The sequence below is a fragment of the Onthophagus taurus genome, chromosome 7 (assembly GCF_036711975.1).
Source record: "Onthophagus taurus isolate NC chromosome 7, IU_Otau_3.0, whole genome shotgun sequence".
Classification (NCBI taxonomy): domain Eukaryota; kingdom Metazoa; phylum Arthropoda; class Insecta; order Coleoptera; family Scarabaeidae; genus Onthophagus; species Onthophagus taurus.
The window spans coordinates 14890736-14911326 of NC_091972.1; the positions used below are offsets into that span (position 1 = coordinate 14890736).

Here is a 20591-nt window from a genome sequence, read left to right on the forward strand (position 1 = left end):
GTAGACGATCCAAATATCTACTAGATAATTCCAATACTTAATCATTGATTCCTGCGGATTATTCCATAGTCATTGGTTCCAGTATCGAGAAGTCAGATACAGTACCCGTCGTAATTAAATCCAACATCCAGTGGTTCTTTCCAGAATTGAGTGATTGATTAAAATTGGAGATTTAACATTGCTTTTAACATATAGAAGCTATTAATACTAAATATATTAGTATCAGTTGTTGATTCTAGCATTCGGTGGATGATTCCAGCATCAATTTGTTAGATTACACTATCAATTGTGATTAGATCCAAGATACAGTAATTGCTTTCAGTATCTACCTATATCTAAGTTCAGTATCTATCTGAATTGCATTATCAATTCATTTCAGAGATTTAACATGGTTTGTAGTGATTAAATGTTATAGATACTGAGTTCACTACGTATCAATTTTTGATTCCACTGTACAGCGGATGATTGTAGTAACACATTGTTTGGTACTATGTCCGTAATGATTGGTTCCAGTGTCCAGAAGTTAGATTAAGTATCCATAGTGATTAGAACTTGGATCCATAGTATCGCTCAAAAGAGCACCATATTTTAAAAAATTTGGCATCACTTTTTTGTGGTTACACCAAACTCATTTTTTTACACAATATTTCTCAACTAAAGCTCCTTTATGGTCGCAAGAATAACAAAATTAGAGGTGAAAAATCAATTTTTTTTTTTGCAAAAATCCATTTTCCGATGTGTGTAAACACATGGGAAAACGAAAGAACATTCGTGATTTGTCTGAAGCGATGCAGAAGACTATTGCAGAAGGCTGTCGTCAGAAGATGACACAGACGCAGCTAGCAGCGCAGTTTTGGTCAGTCTGCTGTATTCAGAGTTCTTAAGAACTGCTGAACTCAGGGAGTGTTTGGACAAAAACGTCGTGAATTATAGGACGCTGGGTACTGCCAGCCATCTGTAGCGACGATCAAGAGAAGTTTGAATGCTCCTGGACTCATTGGGCGACCGGTGAAGAAACCGTTTGTGTAAACCAAGAATAGGAAGGCACGCGTAGAGTGGGTAAAGGATCACTTCAACTCTACCCGACAGCAGTGGGTGTAGGACATCTGGGAAAGCAAGTTCCTGATGTTCGGAATAGATGGGATATCGTGGATACGGCGCCCCTCTGCACCCGATTCGATCCAAGTACCAATTGCCCACCATGAAGCACGACGATGGCAGGATCATGGTGTGGGGGTGCTTCAGAGTCATCGGGATGGTTCCCCTCGTCCGCATTCCGGACATAATGGGTATTCTAGAGAATGATATGCTTCCTTGAGCACGCAAAACATGGGTCGGGGTTGGGTGTTCCAACAAAACAACGACCCTAAACATCGTTCCAGGGACGTCGCCAACTGGGCCACATCCACCGATGAAAAGGTCCGGCAGTTGCAGGCGGAGTGGGCGAAGATCGATCAGGCAACCATAGACTCTTTGATCGATTCCATGCTTCGTAGATGCAAGGTTGTCATCGACAGCAAATGATATCCCACTAAGTATTAAGTTTGTGTTCACATAAAATTATTACTGAACACCAGAGTTCAAAGTTTTTAGAAATATCTGGTATTTTGCACGACTATTGAATTTGTCATTTTGCGTTATTTTGATAAATTATTTTGTTTGTAAAAATTTTTGTTTGGAAAAAAGTTACACAAATACAACAAAAATATAAAACACTTTTGAGCGGTGTTGTAGTTGTTGGTTTTAGTATCTAGTAGATAATTCGGTATACAGCTGTTGATTCTGGTTGATTCTGGTTGATTCAGTAGGTGATTCCAGAAGTTAGGCATAGTTTCCAAAGTGATTACAAGCTAAATCTAGTAGTAGATTCTAGTGTCTACTATTATTCTAGTATCCAGTGGCTGACTTTAATGTACAATTCCTCCAGTATTCGAAAGATGAGTCCAGAAGTTAGATATAGTTTGCAAAGCGATTAAAAGCAGAAGTTTGCAGTATATTATAGTATCTAATTGATTACTCTAATTTGCAGAGGATGACTTCAGTGTGGAGTAGACGACAGTCGAATACAGATCTTGGGTGTAGCATCATAGTGAGTAGTTCCAGTTTATGAGATAGTAAACACTGTTTCTATAGATTAAAGAGCAATATTTTTTCATGGAAATTGTGGTTATTAAATATTGCCAAAGTTAGATATATCTTTAATTTTGTATTATTTAATTTTTATTGTGGTAGTTCGTGAGATGAAGATGCTTTTAAACTCGTTTTACCTGTGCTTTTTCTTCTCAAGACTTGGTGGGAACTTCTTTGCAAGAAACCCCATCAAGATAACTGTCTCTCCTCAATAAATTTTAATATTGATCGTATCTCGACTTCCTCTCTAATAAGAATGTTTCCCATTTTAAACGTCTTGGTTACCTCTTACTACTTTTTAGTCAAGGTTACGTTTTGCATCCGAATGTTAGTAGTAGTCCTACTGATTTAATGAAGGTGTACATTTTGATCATTGTTCTCTACTTCCGTCTATCATCACTTCTAGATAGTGGAGAAAATCCAATACCAAGTTGAACTCGTTCCCATCAACTATTATGTGAATGTTATCTTTGTTTTCCCCAATCATAATTGTCCTCAGTATCCAGGTTATCATGAAAAATGAAAAATTGAAAATAGACAATAAATCTACTGCAGCTGTCGAACTCCACCTCTACTGTGTAATACCACTTTTAATCAAACAGGTGACCCATATGACTGATGATGCTGAAACAGCTCGAGATATCCGAAAACGACTAACATCGCTAAAACATAACTGTTGACTATATCTTTTACTGAAAGGATAAGGTATGCTACTTTTTATGGGATACGAAAAAGTGTAGATAAGTTTTTATTTCATTCTAAATGAGATTTTCAACTTTTTACACACTACATTTGATACACCCTGTAGATAGAATTCAATAGAATCCATTGGACTCCATCCATTTATTCTCATCCAGTTTCAATAAAACAATGCAGTCGGGTCGTTTTATCTCTTGGGACGTTTCATGTCCTGGTCGTCGTATGTGGCGCACGTATCTACACCAAAAACGCACACACGCGTTTTATGGAGGCAGTGACGGTGGTGTTGGGCATCGCCTCCGTCTATTGATCTGAAGGGATATAGGTATACAACATGGGATGCGGTATTCCGTTTTGCTTTCGTTGTCTCACGTTCATATTTAGCCCCGGCCTCCTGGTCGGGCTGGCGCGCATTCATTTCGTTTTTCGTTTACACGGTGAGGGGCGACCGTAGGCGGAGCCCCTCGCTTTTTTGACTTTGCGTCCGACGGACATTCTATCGATCCGAAACGGTCCGCCGCCAACGGTAATTGGTGGGAAATTCGTTCGAGGAATCGTAAATAGAACTTCGAAAATACGGAACGGTCTTTTTGTCAACATATTTTTAGTTTGCATAAAAGTGTTATTTGATGGTAGAAATGATACGTTCAAGATTGGATGTATAATTGGCTTTAAAAGGATCGTTATGTTTGCGTGCTTGTTATTTAGTTATTGCTTTTTTTAATAATTGATGTCATTTATGATCTCGACTTATATTAGCGTTCATGACGCTAATATCTCACGTATCAAACTTATCAACGATCTTAAGTGATTAACTAGAACTTTGTAATGTCACGTAAACCTAGTATACACTTTAAGTTTATTCTTCAAAAACTCTTTTTGTATTACGTATTCTAAAATTAACTATAACAGGAAGCCAGGTGGAAGCAACGGAAACTATATGTAATTGTTACAATGGCAGGATACCACGATTAAAACATACTCTTTTGTAACGCAAGGTGAATTTAACGAAAAAAAATCAATATATAAAATTATTTTGTTATTAAAACAATGATTAACTATTGGGGATCTTCACCATATTGTAATTTATTCCTCCTACATCACAAATTTATCCAACACTAATGGTTCTCATTATTGAACGACTGTTTGTTTGTGCTTATTATTCAATGAAATCGTTACCTGCTAATTAACAACTAGTAATATAGTAAGTAGGTTTAACGAACTCTGCGGAATGATAAATAATCAAAAACCCTAATTAGCTTCTCATGTTAATGAATGTCACTGATATTAACCGCGCCAGCGTTAAAAATGTTACTAATTACTACTAACCGATATTTATGATATTACTGTTTCAATTATAAGTCGATTGCGTAATATTAATTAAAAGTTTTTCATCGATAAATGTAGTTGTATCGAATACATCCATTATTCATTCACCTCATTGTTGTATAAATAGTCTTTATATATAGGAACCCGTTCATCCAGAGTTTATCCAGGACCGTATCTCATAAAAAATTGTCTTCATATATTAAAGTAAAAATCGAATAAACATTTAACATTTCAGCTTTACTTTTTTTGTTTACCCTTTAACTCCCTAATAACAATAAAACCGTTCGCTTTAATGCAGTTTTCTCTCTACTTCGAGAGAAACGATGGAAAGAGTTGGCACGAGAGGAGAGAAGGGCGAAAAGGGACTTCCTCGCTTCGAAGCACCGAGGAGAGGACCCACGAATATCGACTGCGAGACGGTTCCATTTTACGTCCGTAATATCGCGAATGGTATAGAGCGGGTTTAATACACGACAGTTGTTTGAGCTACCAGGGCAAGGGTACCAGGGTATATCAAGGGGGATCGAGGGAGAGGCGGCTTCGAGAGCTCACGCTGCACAACGATCCGTTCGATTCGTGTGGCCCAACAGCGGATGTAATTTAATTGATCTTACCTCTTCGTGTCTATGAAGCTATAGTACCTCAATAAGGGTTGATTTTCTGAACGTTGCAGATTTAACCAACTAAAGTTTGTTGAGTAAAACAGTTTTACTTCTTTTTATAAGGCAATAAAATCAATCTAATGTAAGTTTTGACCTAAAGCAATACTGAAATTGTTGTAATCAATAAAGAGTTATCTAATTAAGTTAAAAGTTATAATATAAAGGTAAAAACGAAAATAAAAACCGTGCAATAAGTATATTGCGTGATTTAAAAACATAATACTTTGAGAATATAAGTTTTTTTTATAACGATCAATTGCATTACTTTTTTGACGACCTAATAATAATATCCTTATCCGTATTCACTTAGAATTTCCCCCTTCGTATGTACATGATGTTTTCTATTTGAACATGCGTATGAAATGTTCCTCTTGTACATGCGCACCACATTCTTATTTGCACACCCATGACATTTCCCTTTAGCGTACACAAGAACACTAATCTTTGAAGGACTGGTTAATTCCAATGCTTCTGTGTGTGCCAGAAATATTAATCATTATTTAGACAGTAAATAGAGGCAGTAATATTTGTTGTTGTCTCATATAGTAACCCGTTAATTACTAACGCATTTATCTTCTCCAATTTTTTTATTTTTACATGCGGTGTATTATCTGTAGTTTCTACACTAACGATTTCGCAAATGGTTCATTTTATTTTTAGCTTATTGTGCGAATTATCTTACACGTTTTTGTAAATGAGGTGTAAAAACTAGCTAAAATGCGTTTTCATGAATTCTGATTATACAATTTCTGTTATATCCTTACAGGCGTCATATATTATAAATAAATTTGCGCAATTTATATTTAACAATCGATAAAATATAGCCATAGGCCATCTACGTCTACTGGACAGTGGTGTACAAGTATATTTATGTTATAATCGCGATTTATTGATGTTAGGCATCCCACGCGCCAAACATTCCAAGTCAATATTCTGTTCAAGAAATTCAAGACCTACATCTACATAAGAACTACTATAAAAAAGTAACAAGCAATTGTTTAAATTTTCATTTATATGGCACAAGTGATTATTACTTATCTGAAAGTTTTTTTCGCATTTTCCAACAATTTTATGAGGTGTATGTTTTGCGAGATTTTGTTCAATTCTGTACTGTATTGAGTGGATTAATATGATTATATGGTTGCTTTGCGAGAACGTTATTTTTAGTCTTAGCTGGAACCAATTCACCATCATATACTGCTATTAGGCATAGAAGTTGGAGGAGAAAAAGGACAAATGAGATGAAGGGCTTCTATTATGACAACAAACGAGAGATCCTCCAGTATCCTATTAACTGCAGAATGAGAACTGCTATCGGCTTACATTCCTATCTGTCACATGTACTGCAAATGACTCAATGACAGAAATTCATTGAAATTCATTGCAATCACTCGAAATTCCAATGATGATCGTAATTCCAAGTCCTCATAGATCAGTGTATTAGTTACTTTTAGTATATGATTTTTACTGCCACTCTCTTAAATATTTTAAGATGTAAGGTATGAATTTCTTTCTATAAACCAATACATTCCTCTATAGAAAAGTTCTATCAATGTGCGTTTTAGCACAGACATGTTTTTCCCAATTTAAATGATGCGCAGATTTTGAGCAATTGACTTCAATTCGCCAACGTTTTACCTCTTTGCTCATTCTGTATAAGTGCTTTTGGAGACGCAAAGAAGCAATGTGTCTGTTCTGGCCAATGTATCTTTTGATATAAGAAATAATCTCGGCCCAAGTATCACGAATAATACTGGTCGGATTATTAAATCGGCCGAGATTATTTCACAAAGTTCTAGTGGTCGTAATACTCGAGATCTGACCAAACATTAAACAGCACGACAAGTCTGGAATTATACTAGCCAAAGTCCTCTATCAGCAGTATTTAGTCTTTTGCAAGACGTATGGTCTTAGTGTTTGTGATATTTGGGTTGGGTTTGTGATACTCGAAAGGATTAATCTCGGCCGACTTCGAAAACGACTGCTACCCCAGAACAATACTTATAACGTCTACATCTTCAAAGTTGGCCTAAATTATTTCTTTTGATATAAGAATTTATATAAATGTTTTTGTGGGAAATTTAATAAAATTATTAAGATTATTTAATTTACACGTTAAATTAATTTTTCTTCCAAAATTTAAATGATGCGTATATTTTATGCAATTTGCTTTAATTTGTTTTGCCTATTTGCTCATTTCGTGTAAGTGTTTCGAGAAGCAATTTGAGGATCAATGTATATGGCAAAGAACTGTTTGCAGAGGATAATGTCAATATGTTTCCGTAATCACCTAGATTTTCCGTGATTATTTGGGACATTATGGGGAAGGAACTGACGAATTTGCTGCATCCTCCGCAAATGTTGCAACTCCTACACCAAAAATTACAGGTTGCAGGGTACACAATGCATCAAGAAAAAACGGTAACATTAATGATATGGTAACTTGACTTAAGTATACTGATTGTGTCGTTAGCAGTATCTTCCTTAACTATGATAAGTTTTTGAAAGGTTTAACCTATAAATTTTTACACTTTGTTGGTATTGCGATTTAATAATTTAATAAACCAACTTCATCCATAATACTGTAATCAATAGATCAAACTAATCATAAAATTTTGCAAATTTGACAGATGAGAAGCAATAATGTGTCATTCCTGGGGTTTTCTCTCTTATTAGCTCGGTCCAGTCCTGTATGCGTCGGCTGTATGATATCCTCAGAATTCCGTTTGCTTGAACCATATTGAATCTGCTTAACGACATTCTTTGTGGTATTTAGGTCATAAAATGTACCTTCTTTATTGCGATTACGGATTGCGATAAATCTGCTTCTTACTTTCAAATTTACTAATAATTAATTTAATTTCATTAATTCTCCTGTAGAAAAGAACCAAAATGGATCTAGTGTTTAGACTTAATCGTTTTAGGGAAGCAAATATCAAGTGCAATTAAACGTTGCAATGGAGTGTGTTGGGTTCTACACCAAATAGTACACCATTTGAGAACTACAAGTTTTTAAAACTATTGATAGATAATGTCAAACTCTTGGTCTGTTGGAAATCGATTAGCTGTTTGAGTCTTATGTCACTCAAATGGATACAACAAAAAGCACTAAAATGAATTTCTATATTTAATGAACTAAATGTTATACAACCGTGATTCAACTTAACGTAATATTATACCATAACGCCAATGACAAAAATGTTATGAATTATGATATTATAAAAAGTCTGGAATTATACTGGCCAAAGTTCTCTATCAGCAGTATTTAGTCTTTTGCAAGCTTTATGGTCTTGGTGTTTGTGATACTCGAAAGAATTAATTTCGTCCGACTTCGAAGACGGTTCTTGCCCCAAGTATTACGAACAATACTTATGGCGGCCGACTTCAAAGACATCTTCGAAATCGAAAGAAATTATTTTTTCCACCCATTTCAAGCAAGGTAAGCATCAGTGGCGGATAAAAGTCTACATACAGCATTGAATTATGAGGTTTTTGTACAACGTAATAAGATAACAGAAAATTAGTATTACAGTGCGATTAGAGATATTTACTAATTCACAAAAAAGAAGAAAACACAAATTGTTCAACAGCTACATATTACAAGTTCAACAAATAATACAAAAATTAATAGGTTAAAAGTTTATATACACAGTAGTTTTTAACTAAAAATAAATTATTAGGTCCATGTAACGACAGTTTTTAAAACTCAATATTTCGTTAGGCCTCCATGAGCTTCTATAACACCACGCAGGTGTCGGTCGTGGCATTGAAGCAACTAAGTTTGTTGTCTCTTCTGCTGTTATTTCAAAGCAAGATTCGACTAACGCAGATTTCACTGTTTTCGCATCTATGATTTTGCGCTGCCGGATCTTACGTTCCAAAAGCTCCAAAACATGCTCGATTGGATTTAAAACGGGACGCTGAGGAGGTGTATTCAACTACCTGGGTGCATAATATAGCAACCAATGTTTGATAAGGTTTGCAGTATACTTGAGAGGTCATTGCTTTGCTGGAATATCCAGCGATCCTCGACGGCCAAATTTTCCACAGATGGCTTTTTTTTCGGCAATTTTTGCCCGAAAATCACTTCCAAAATGGTTGTACTTCGATTCGTCAGTAAACAAAACTCTGGACCAGCAATCCATTCCCTTGTCGACATGAGATTGAGCAAATTGTTGTCGACGACGGCAATTCTTTTCTGAAATCAGCGGTTTTCCTCGGGGTGTCCTGCTGAAATATCCATTATAGCGTAGAACTATTTCTAAATTAACTTTTTTAATACAACTTAACTTTTTTTAATATGGAGATAATATCTTTTCTTTGGCCGGCTTGTACAAACTTTGCTAGAGTCAGTCTCATTGTAATTTTGCGATGACATTTTGCAGCACAGTGACAAAACACAACCTAAATAAATACTAATAAATAGATCCATAATCCCTACTGAATTAAGAAAAAAGAAAATGTAATGCCAGCTACTTTATGCAACTCCTACTTGATTTCTTTAACTCAAGTGCATTGTATGCAGTGATGGGCGCTGGGTAAATACCTGACGGCTAGGTATTTCTAAAATGGATATTTATCCGGGTATTTACCCCGGCCCAGGGTAAATACCTAAACAGTGGGTATAAAAGTGATATCAGTAAAAATATATAAGATTTCAAAAAAAATGAAGAGGAAGATGATGAGGAATTGTCAACAATTAAAGACGTATTATCATTAGATGAATCTGTCGTAATTTAGATTAGATCAAGTTATTATGATTATTATCATCAAGCAGCCCTCTGCGTCCATTGTTGGACATAGACCTTCCCTATTCTGTTCCATTCGATTCTATTCTGTGCTGTCTGAATCCAATTGTTAGTCATTCTTTTGACGTCTATTTCGCCTGTTCGCTCGCGGTCTCCAATCAAGCAACCATTTTGTCCATTTGCCCAGTTCCACTTAAGCTTTGCCACAATGTTAATAATATCATTTACGCCAGTTCTTCTTCATAGGTCTTAATTTCGTATGTAGTCCCTCAGAGTTAGACCCAGGATCGATCAATTTAAGTCTTTAAGTATTTCTTTAAGTCGTTCAGCATTAGTTTAATCTCTCCAAGGCTATCCGATATAAGAACTATATCGTCCGCGTAGCGCAAATTACTTAAGCATTTGCAATCACTGTTTATGCATTTTTCGGTCGAATCCAATTGTTTAAATGCACTCTGAGAACTGTGATGAACAATTTGGGTTCAACAGTGTATCGCCTTGTTTTACTCACAATCAGTACTTTACTACTTCTACTCTCTTCAGTACTTTCATGCAATTTTACCGTCATTGAAGCATTCTTGTAGATGTTATAAATAAGTTTGGTATATCAATAATCGACTCTGCTTTCTTGAAGTGCTTGCAAAACTGCCATCAACTCAATCTGAATTAAATTTTATAAATACCTCTAAATACCCATCTTGGGTAAATACCTCCGGGTATATATCCAGGAAATTTGCCGTTGAAAATAAATACCGTTGAAAGACCAGGTAGCTATTGCAGACTGTGAGGCATTGTGCAAAAAATTTACCGGGCCAAAGAAGAGACGATTTCATGAAATTGACGAGGCAGTTTTCTAGTTCTCTCAAGAAAAACGAAAGAAGGGACTAAAAAATTTTTAATACTAGTTAAGGTTGGACTGTAGGATTTATGCGCCGAATGGTGTTATCGTTGAGGCGCAGAACTACAATTTCCCAAAAGCTCCTAATGATTCTCAAGAAAATTTCAATTTGTCTCAAACTGTAAATGTCAACAAAACGGTAGTATATCTGGATATGCCACCCAATTACACACTGGAAAGAAGAGGTGTGTGGGAAATTTCTTTATAAACGAAAGGTTGCGAAAAATTGCGCATCACATTGATGCTAGCAGTAACAAGTGATAGGGAAAAATTGCTGACTTTGCTACTATTGAGAAAAAAACCATTCTGAAACCTGAAAGACTTCCCGAATGACGTCCTAGTTAGGGCACAACAAAAAGGATGGATAATTGAAAAGCTGATGATGGAATGATTAAGACAAGTATGGAGTCGTAAACCAGGAAGATTATTAAATAAGGATATTAATTAATCATAGATGATTGCCCTTGGTGTAGACTTCTTGTCACAATAATAATACCTGGTGGAATAACATCCATACTACAACCTGTGTATGTATATGTATATTAACAAACTCGAGAATTAACAAAACCGGGAGCAATTAAAGGAGCTTCTGAACTTGTTCAGTGAGTGTAGGCGACATGGAAAACGATCCCTGAAAACAATATTATAACATCATTTAAGAAGTTTTGTATAATACGGTAAGTATATTTTTGTCCGTCACTGTAGGTCTCACGGGATTTGGTATGGTGTTGGTATTTGTGATACTTGGGTTGGGTTTGTGATACTCGAAACAATTAATCTCGACCGACTTCGATGACGTCGGCTGCCACAAGCATCACGAATAATACTTAGAGCTGTATATTATGAATTATGATTAGCTGCTTGACTCCTGCTATACTCAAATGGACACAACAAAAAGCTAAAATGAGTTGCAAATATTAATTAAATTTATTACAGAAACGCGTTGATATAAGTTCACTACAAAAGAGAGTCGTTTCAGTAATTGAATTAAAATTTCTCTTAATATACTTTTTGATGTTGTTTTATTTTAATTGTCCTAATCGATTTCGACCACTTGGTCGTCCTCAGAAGACGTCTACATAACGTACAATTAAATTAAAATTAAATAGAATACAATAATATAAATAAACTTACGTCAGAAACGGTACACATAAATTAAAAAATTCTCCAACATGAATATTTTTTGGGTATTATCTGTATTTTCACGTGTTATAATACAGTGCGGTTGGAGGGTTGGAGTTATAGCGAGGTTATGTTAAAATTGATAAACAGAACTTTGAGAGGTTGACCTTGATAATAATACAATATTAATTCAATGTAAAAAAAAAAAAAAAATCACATTTCACACAAACGAACTCAACTATCATCAATTTTGGTTTTTGAATTTCTCGTTTGTAAGATAAGGGTCCTTTAAACATAGATATAGGGGTGTATATTGAGGTGTTATTTGGTCGTTTAAGATCGTTTTGTTTGGGTGTTTATGTATGAACTTATTTATTTCATATAATTCCATAATCTCCATAAAATTTCCCTTATCTAGTCGGTGTAAAATTTTACTATTTTTGTCTTCGTCGAAATCATGGTTTTGGAACATTAGGTGTCTTCCAAAATTTGAGTTCTCTTTTGTTTTGTGTTCTCGAATCCGTTGACTAAGATCTCTTCCTGTCTCTCCTATATAGATTGCTCCGCAAGTGTTACAATCTAATTGATATATACCGCTTTTCTGCAAATGATTTGTTTGGTCTTTGTTATTTATTAGAATATTTCTTAGAGTATTTTTTGTTTTAAAAGATAAACATATATCGTATTGTTTAAATACGTTTTTAATTTTGTGGGAAATTTTTCCAGGAAACGATATTGATCTATATGTTGTATCGTTCACTTTTGTGTCATTGGTTAGAGTAGTGATATTATATAAATTGGTTTTGTGTTGTATTTTGTTTATCAGTTTATGTATTCTATGTTGCGGAAAATCATTTTTCATTGCGATCTGCTGTATGATTAGAAGTTCTTTTTCTGTTTCTGTTGCTTTTAGGCTTGAGTTTAATGCTCTCCAAATGTACGCTCTAAAGGCAGTACAATTAAAATAAAACAACATTAAAAAGTATATTAAGAGAAATTTTAATTCAATTAACTATTTTGGTGAATATGGATAACTTTCGTGAGTTTCAGTAATTGTTTCGTCGATAAGTAGCTAAAAATAGAGATCGCATGAAACGACCCCAATTTCATCAGAATACGGCTCTGTATTTTCCCCCTCCATAACGAACGCAAATTAATTCCCCGATTCGTATTTGTCAATGTCCTTATTTATAGTTTAGTATTTTACGTAAAATATACGAGGCGCCACTAAATAAATAGATAGGAGATAAAAACAAAGTGAAGAAAAATTAAAGTATTAATAACTATACAAACACTTACTACATTTACTGGATCTTCTTAGGTTTTCTTTTCTTTTTTGTTAATAATTATCTGTAGATGAATCCACGATATCCCTTTTAGAAACTGATGACTGCGATGAAATTAAAAAAAAACGTTTGTTTAAGTTTGCAATAAACAAAAGATAAACGACTTTTTAGTCAGTTGGACGATTGTTTTGTTTTGTTGTGTTTTGTTTTTTTTCCTTTGTTTTGTTTTTTTTTATGTTAGCATGCGCCGCCGCCGCCGCCGCTCTCTATAGAGCGAAATAACGAAAACGAATAACGAAAATGGAATAAAAAAAGGAAAAAAAATCCGCGAGTCGCGATTGTCGATCGGATGTAGAGAGTGCGGCGCACGAGAGATATTTTTCCAGTGTGCATCTAACTGCGATGTAACCGCACGTTCGCGTACGAAACGAACGACGGACGAGCGACGCCGGCAACAACGGCGGCGACGACGACGACGACGACGACGGCGACGCGGACGATGTGTATGTACGTTGCGCGACGGAGAGGGGCAGATCAGCGAGAATGGGAGCCTCTCTGCCCGCCGCCGTTGCCGCGGACCGTTTCGGGGGGGTTCCGTGCACGGCGGGAGGGGGGTTGGCAAGCAATCGGACTGACACCAAGCCTAGGTCCGGCCATCTTGTGTCGGTAAAGCGCCCGCCGCCTCAAACGAAAATTCTCTACGGAGAAATTCGCGAAAAAAATTACCGGAAAAACGCGAAATAATCAAACCGCTAACCGTACACGTGCACCACGCGACTACGACGCGTCAAACTCAACCACGTTTACACCAAATAATAATATCTTTATCCAAATATCTATTATATACCAGTTTACCGTGTGTTGCGTTTTTTTTTCTGTTGTGATGAGAGTGTCTTCGTTCGTACTACTTTGGAATTACCCAACATTCAACAACCACACGTAAGTTACTATTCATTATAATTACTCATTCATGTTTTAATCATACAAGAAAAAAGAATAAAACAAAAAAAACTCTCGCTTTCTTTATAAATTATACCATAAAATCGACTTCTACCTATTCAATATACAAATATTGTTTTGTTTTATTAGTCATAACTTGATACTCATTTGTTTACGCTAAAACAAATGATCTCAAATTATTGGCTTCTCTTTTGTTTATCGCTTCGATTTTCGTATAAGAAGAAGGTATTCGTGCATATTTCCTGTTTTTCTCTGCCTATTAATAGCGTCGAATCGTCTCTCCCACGACGAGTCGTTTACTTTAGCACTTTACACACTTTATTTTCTTCATAGTCGTCCAAAAAAAATCTATCTGAATATGACTCTTTTAAATTGTCGGTTGGTTGGTCGTTAAGCGGCAGTTCTAGCGGCGTTTTCGATCGATTTTCTTTATTGGGGCGCCCATATACGTGGTGTACTACTATAGTTGTAGTAGTCGACGCTACGCGTTATGGGGCCCCCTCTTCGTATTTGTTTAACAATTTCCCTCTCGTTTTTCGCTGCAACCTGTTGATTTTTGACTTTTAGTTTTGGCGTGTACGCTGACCGCAATCACGTTAAGCGAATTAATCTTTTCGAATTAAATTTAAGCCCGTTCAAAATAAGTTTTATTTATATTGTTTAATTACAATTTACTAATTATGACAGTTTAAATTATCTTGTGTTATTTCATGTATTAATTCCATCGTAAATACAATTTTTAATACACAACTTATTAAGCAATAATTAATGGTTTGTAATAAATTTTTTAAATAACAGGTGACGTGTATTAACATTTAGATTGTTAATTTCGTTTCTAAGTTCAATTACTTTTATGAAAATATTATGAAACGGGTTGTAAATTGATAAATACGTTCGATTTGATCGCACATAATGTCAATAATACAAGTGGAACTAATTAAGCAATATTTTGTACATTTGAAGATAATAAAATCTCTACATGACTAATGTGTGATAAAGAAATCTAAAAATAAGTTTACGTACTTTTTTTTCTTTTACTTTTATTAATGTTTCTTTTAAAATTTATTTTTATTTACATATCTAGTTTCTGAATTGATAATAATGGAATTTAATAAACTAAATATTTTGAAACTTAAGATATTATAGTTTATCAAACATATTTGATTTTTATTACAATTAAAAAGTGTCGATTAAAAGTTGTTAACTTTAATTCTCTGGATATTATTTGATATAAATGAATTACTGCATACTTTTATATGTATGAGATATATCTCATAATATGTGATTATATTGTTGAATTATTTTACTTTTTATTATCTATAGGATATGATCAAATGACATGATTAGGCAGTGACACCTGATGAAATAGCAACAATTTCCTAATCTCATGTTCTTATGCAAATACCAACAGAGGCGAATGCTAAGTTATATATTCTCTGGACGGAAGTAAAAATTCTAACAAGCATACGAATAAGTCTGCATTAGGCGGGATAAATTGAAGAAGCTTCTTTACTACACGTTCTCCGAGTGTATATTCTTTATTGCATACAAGATCTTTCTTGTTGAAATTATATACATAACCAGTCGTAGAATTCCATCGTACAATTCCCTAAGATACAAGTATTATGTTTCAATGATAAGTATCTTCAGGATTTTGCCATAGATTCATCTACACTCAAATAGGAAATAATGTTGTGACCAACTGAAACAGGCATTCATCAACATTATTATACTTCAAATTAACTAGAGTGGTTTATACTTTCTCGTATTATTCCACGCTTCCCAAAGTCAAAACTTTAAGTTAGTGCATTCAATATACCGCAATTTTGAGTTCTTGTGCAACCCTAGATCATTTTTTGGGGTATATATATTTGGTAAATAAATGTAAGAGTAAAATATTAAATCGAAATTGTAAGTACTTCCGGTGTAAAAGTAAACCTTAAGTTAGTGGTTGCAATATTCCAAAACGCAGTTTAGAGTTTTTGTGTATCTCAAGATCGTTTTAGGGTGAAAATATATTTGGGTAAGTAAATGTGATAGTAAAATATTAAAGAGAAATTGTAATATATATTATATATTTCGATGTAATAGCCGCTTTTCCTGGAGTGCATTCCTCGTTAAATTTACCGGAGCAGATCATTTAGTGAAGTATCTTCTACCACTCCATCTAACTGTATAAAACCATGTATTGGCAATTTATGAAGATCTATCTGAGATAACTTGCTAATCAAATGTTTGGAGCTATACGTTCATAAAATTACATTCAGAACGCATATTAATCCTAATGAACGTATACAACATATGACGCCAAATGAAGTTGCTAAAGAAATTAAGAAGAATCTAAATTCAAAGAAAGCACCTGGTTTTAACTTGATTACAGAAGAAATCTTAAAAAACCTCATCAGAAAAGATATCATAAAATAAACATATTTAATAAACGCAACGTTTTGTTTACGACACGTACCTAATATGTGGAAGATTGCAGAAAGCATTATAATATCTAAGCCAAAGAATCTCGTTGTTCCCAGTAATCCATTAATAGAACAAAACCAACTTATTCCGGAGTATCAATTCTGATATAGAGAAATACATGGTACAATATTGATCATTTACACAGAATATCTGATCTCATAGAAAAAAGTCTCGAAGGAAGAAAAATTTTCTCTGCTATATTTAACCAAGCATTCGATAAAGTATGGCATAAAGGCCTAATATGTAAAATTAGTAAATTATTGCTAAAACAGTATATAGATGTCCTAGAATCTTATATAACAGACCGATTATTTTCAGTTAAATATGAAAACGAATTTACTGATTTAAACGAGATAAAAGCTGGTGTTCCGCAAGGTACAATTCTGTACCTGTTATACACAAATGACTTACCAGAAGACAATGGTATGGGTGATAATATTGTAAGTAGAGGTCACAAACAAATTGCAAAAGGGTGTTGATATGTTGTCTAGTTGGACGAGAAAATGGAAAATTAAAATTAATAAAGGCAAGTACGTTTATATTAATTTTCCAAACAAAAAATTAGTTGATTTGTGCTATCAATTACAATCAATAATAACATCATCCCATATGCGGACTCAACAAAATATCTCAGTATACATCTATATAAAAAACTCACCTGGTGAGTACATATAAAGAAAAAACTGAAAGAACTGCGAATAAGAAACAAGCATATAGCTGGTTAATTGGAAGACAATCAAAGCTATCCATACACAATAAAATACTAATATACAAGCATTTTCTTCGGGATACAACTGTGGTGTTTTCCAAAAAATGCCATATTGAAAGCATTCAAAGATTGCAAAATAAAGTCTTGAGAACCATTGTAAATGCCCCATGGTATGTTAGGAGCAAATATATCATTGTTCAAACTTTGCACAAAAGCATGAATCTAGAATTAATAACCACATTAATCCGAGTGTGTCTCATCTTTTTGAAAATGAAAAACACCAAAGAAGATTAAAAAGGACTAAGCCATTTGAACTTATCTAGAGAGTGACAGTGGTGAATAGTGAGTAAGGTACGGTAGTGCAATCTAAATTGTGACACGTGATAACCAATGGGTGACTAGAAGATTAGTCTTTAGTTTTTAAAAATTTAATATAGATAAACTAACGGTGGTGAATGTGGACAAGTTTTAGTGTTTAAATAAGTGAAGTAAATAAAGGCGTGCTTATTTCCCGAGTGAGTCGAATGTCCCTTAATCCACCGCAGTGTGATACTGTTTAGTGTTTCCGCCTCCTCAAGCACCAAGTGACAATTCATAATCAGCGCAAAGGTAAATTTATCCCTGCTTAGAGATAAATCAGATTGTCGGTAAACGGTTACTGTCGGTAAAGATTGTAAAGGTTTTACCACTTAAATTGAAGCTGACAATATAGTCAACAGTAAATCATTAGAAAAGACTCCCGCTCCTACACCAGTCCATCTACAAGAACCATCAGTGTAGGTTTTAACGGTGTTATTTCCATCTACTTCTGTGGAACCATAATGGGTGAGGTATTTCCTTGAAAATATGAATTTAGCCGGTATGTAGTCCGTGCTGCATTCCAATAGAGGTGTGTTTATCAACGCCTCCCTCCAGAGCGCTGCACTTCCTCCGGTTTCCTCTCCCTTGAAAAGTCCTACTTCCCGTAGTCGTAATATGGTAATCAGGAAGGTATTATTATTATACTCAGAATGTTAATGAAAGCTTGAACTCGATGGTTTGGCGCTTGATCCCAAAGCACTTACATTACAGCTTGAAAATTGCCTGCTTTAATTGCGGCATATTCGACATAACTGACGCAATAATTCTCTGTCCGTAGAAGCTCGGAAAGCACGGAAAGAAAAGTTGGCCATGGTAGAGCTTTCCATTTTATAAAGAAATAGAAGCTTTATTGTATTGCTCTGGAATTGCAGATTAACCCATAAGACCTTGGAAATTGAAACAGTTAATATTAATATTTTCAAATTTCTTAGGTTCATATAGAAGATATGAATGTTAAGAACAATTTAAATATATTGGCAAGTAATTCTAACCACTCTTACAAATAATATGATATCCAAAGCTTGTTTCGCTTTGCTTCCCAAGACGATTTCCATGACGATCCATTTTGGAAAGATTTGGTGATTGTAAATATATATTTTTAGGGAGGCATCAGTAAACAGAAGCGTGTGAACGAAATGTTTTATATTAATTGCATCATAATAAAAATATCTTGAAAATACACTTCTAAATAATAAGTACTTTTGGTTTTAATTTAATGACTTCCGTTGTTATTAAAATAGAGCAAAAGTTGTTGTTGAATCAGGTGCACATTATTACATAAGATTGAGGAATATTTCCTCATCTTTTCATTCTCGTGATTAGTGCGACGTCAGCTTTGGTTTGATGATACTTTTATTATCAAGGACTTGCTCTTTCTTTCTTTTTTCTCTGCTTTAGACTAGAATCGTTTATACACATTGCAGTACCATAATCTCAAAACTTGTTACATTAGCAGCTGCATATGTACGGTTTCATTATGCCCTCACCAAACCTATCTATGCATTGTTTAGGAGCAGCCCTCATTTCAAAGAGTCACATGACCAGCACACCGTGAAATAACACTGTACGTCTCTTTCGACCCGAAACCACTAATACTTTAATTTTATTAACTGTACATTTTGAATTTGAAAGCTATCCCATTTACCTTGCTATATTTCATCATTTTTAGTGAAGCTCCTTTATCCAGCAATGTAAGTTAATTATGAAACCAGTAACTCTCGGTTATCTATGCCGTATGTTCATCCATTAAAAGAAATAGTGGTGGAAATTCAGAAATAAGATATACACTTTATAATTAAAAAATTATAATTACACTTCGGAGGATACATAACTCTTACACTTAAATTATAACATTCACTTCTAATCGAAATTCAGAGCAGTTGCACACCAGTATCAGTTGAGATAACATGAAAGACAACCTTTACTAATATATATTGACAGTCCTCCATCGCGTGATCTATTTCGTTTGATAAGCACACAATAGTCAACAGATCTGTCCATGATACATATGATAATAGGTCTAACCATGTCTGAATTTCAATGAAGACTATTTCCTATCAAAAAACAAACTAGATACCTCAGTCAAGGTAAGTAAAGAGAGTAAAATTATTTATATGGCCTTATCTGTTAACATAATAAACTGTTTGAAAAGAACAGGTACCCTAACCTTATCCTTAAATATCAGCAAGTTTTATTTTCGATATATAAATCTTTGTCTTTAATCAGATTGAATGAATATACGAATATCGTTAGTCCTCATATACTGTTTTAAATACTGGATTTCTTCGACGAATTGCTGTTTTACTATGTTTACAACTTTACACATAAAGGTATCATTTTTCATTAAATTTTCAATGGACTACTTGAATAAAACTTTAAGTTCGCGTAAACTTTCATAAGTGAAATATTTTAACAATCATCAATATGTTTTACAACAATTTTCTGGCTTTTCAGGATCAAAGAGCATTATATATTTTTGCAAGAAGCTATGTTTAGTGGTCGCATCAAAAAAACCTTTGCTGTGATGCATTGATTTTAATCAATATTAACTGATGGAAGACGGTTGTAGCTCAATACAATTTCGGCTGAATCTAAACAACTTTTCTGAGCAAATTCCCTGTATGATAATCTTCGATTGAAAATCAGAAATATTTTCTATGTCTTTCCAGTTAATGATTTAGTTTATACTACTTTACTCGTGTTTTAGTCTAAGTAACTTCCGGTATGACAAGAATTCTCCATACAGATTGGCAGTACACGATTCGCACAGTTAGTTTTAGAGACATCTGGTTGCAGCTGTTCTAATAATGTTAAAAAAAATAAGCTGTTGTAACTACAAAGGAAGCTTAAAAATTCCTGTAACCCGTTTCTCGACGACATTTTTTCCTCATCTCAAAAAAACGGAGTAATTTGTGACGATATGGTTCTTCTTCTTCTGGTTCTCCTGAACAGTTGTAATAATAATGATCGTTTTACAAAAAATACAAAGTTCAGCATCAGTTAGATTCTACAACCTCCTATTCTACCCTCAAACGTGGTAAAGTGATTCACAGGCACGCTATCTTTCTGAAGTTTTAGTCACCATGTGGTCTCCATAACAACATTACGAAGTTAGTATGTTTTTTTATTTTTAGGGTTGACTCTAAATTTAATATTCTAGTTCATGCCGTATCCAAAGTGGCTCGTTAAATGTGATGTGATAGAAGTGTTAAGAAG

The 20591-nt window shown here is 34.4% G+C and overlaps 2 protein-coding genes across 11 annotated transcripts in view; one reads left to right on the forward strand and one right to left on the reverse strand.

Moving 5' to 3' along the window:
- Positions 1–12976, reverse strand: part of LOC111429586 (WD repeat, SAM and U-box domain-containing protein 1-like) — a 30697-nt gene extending 17721 nt beyond the window's left edge. Inside the window, exon 1 of the mRNA XM_023065542.2 lies at positions 12888–12976. The gene's annotated coding sequence lies outside the window, so the exon portion shown is untranslated. The remainder of the gene's footprint in view (positions 1–12887) is intronic.
- A 746-nt stretch (positions 12977–13722) lies between these two features.
- LOC111429584 (bromodomain adjacent to zinc finger domain 2B toutatis) overlaps positions 13723–20591 on the forward strand; it is an 89072-nt gene continuing 82203 nt past the window's right edge. For all 10 annotated transcript variants that reach the window (XM_023065528.2, XM_023065535.2, XM_023065534.2 and 7 more), the window contains exon 1: positions 13723–13813. The gene's annotated coding sequence lies outside the window, so the exon portion shown is untranslated. The remainder of the gene's footprint in view (positions 13814–20591) is intronic.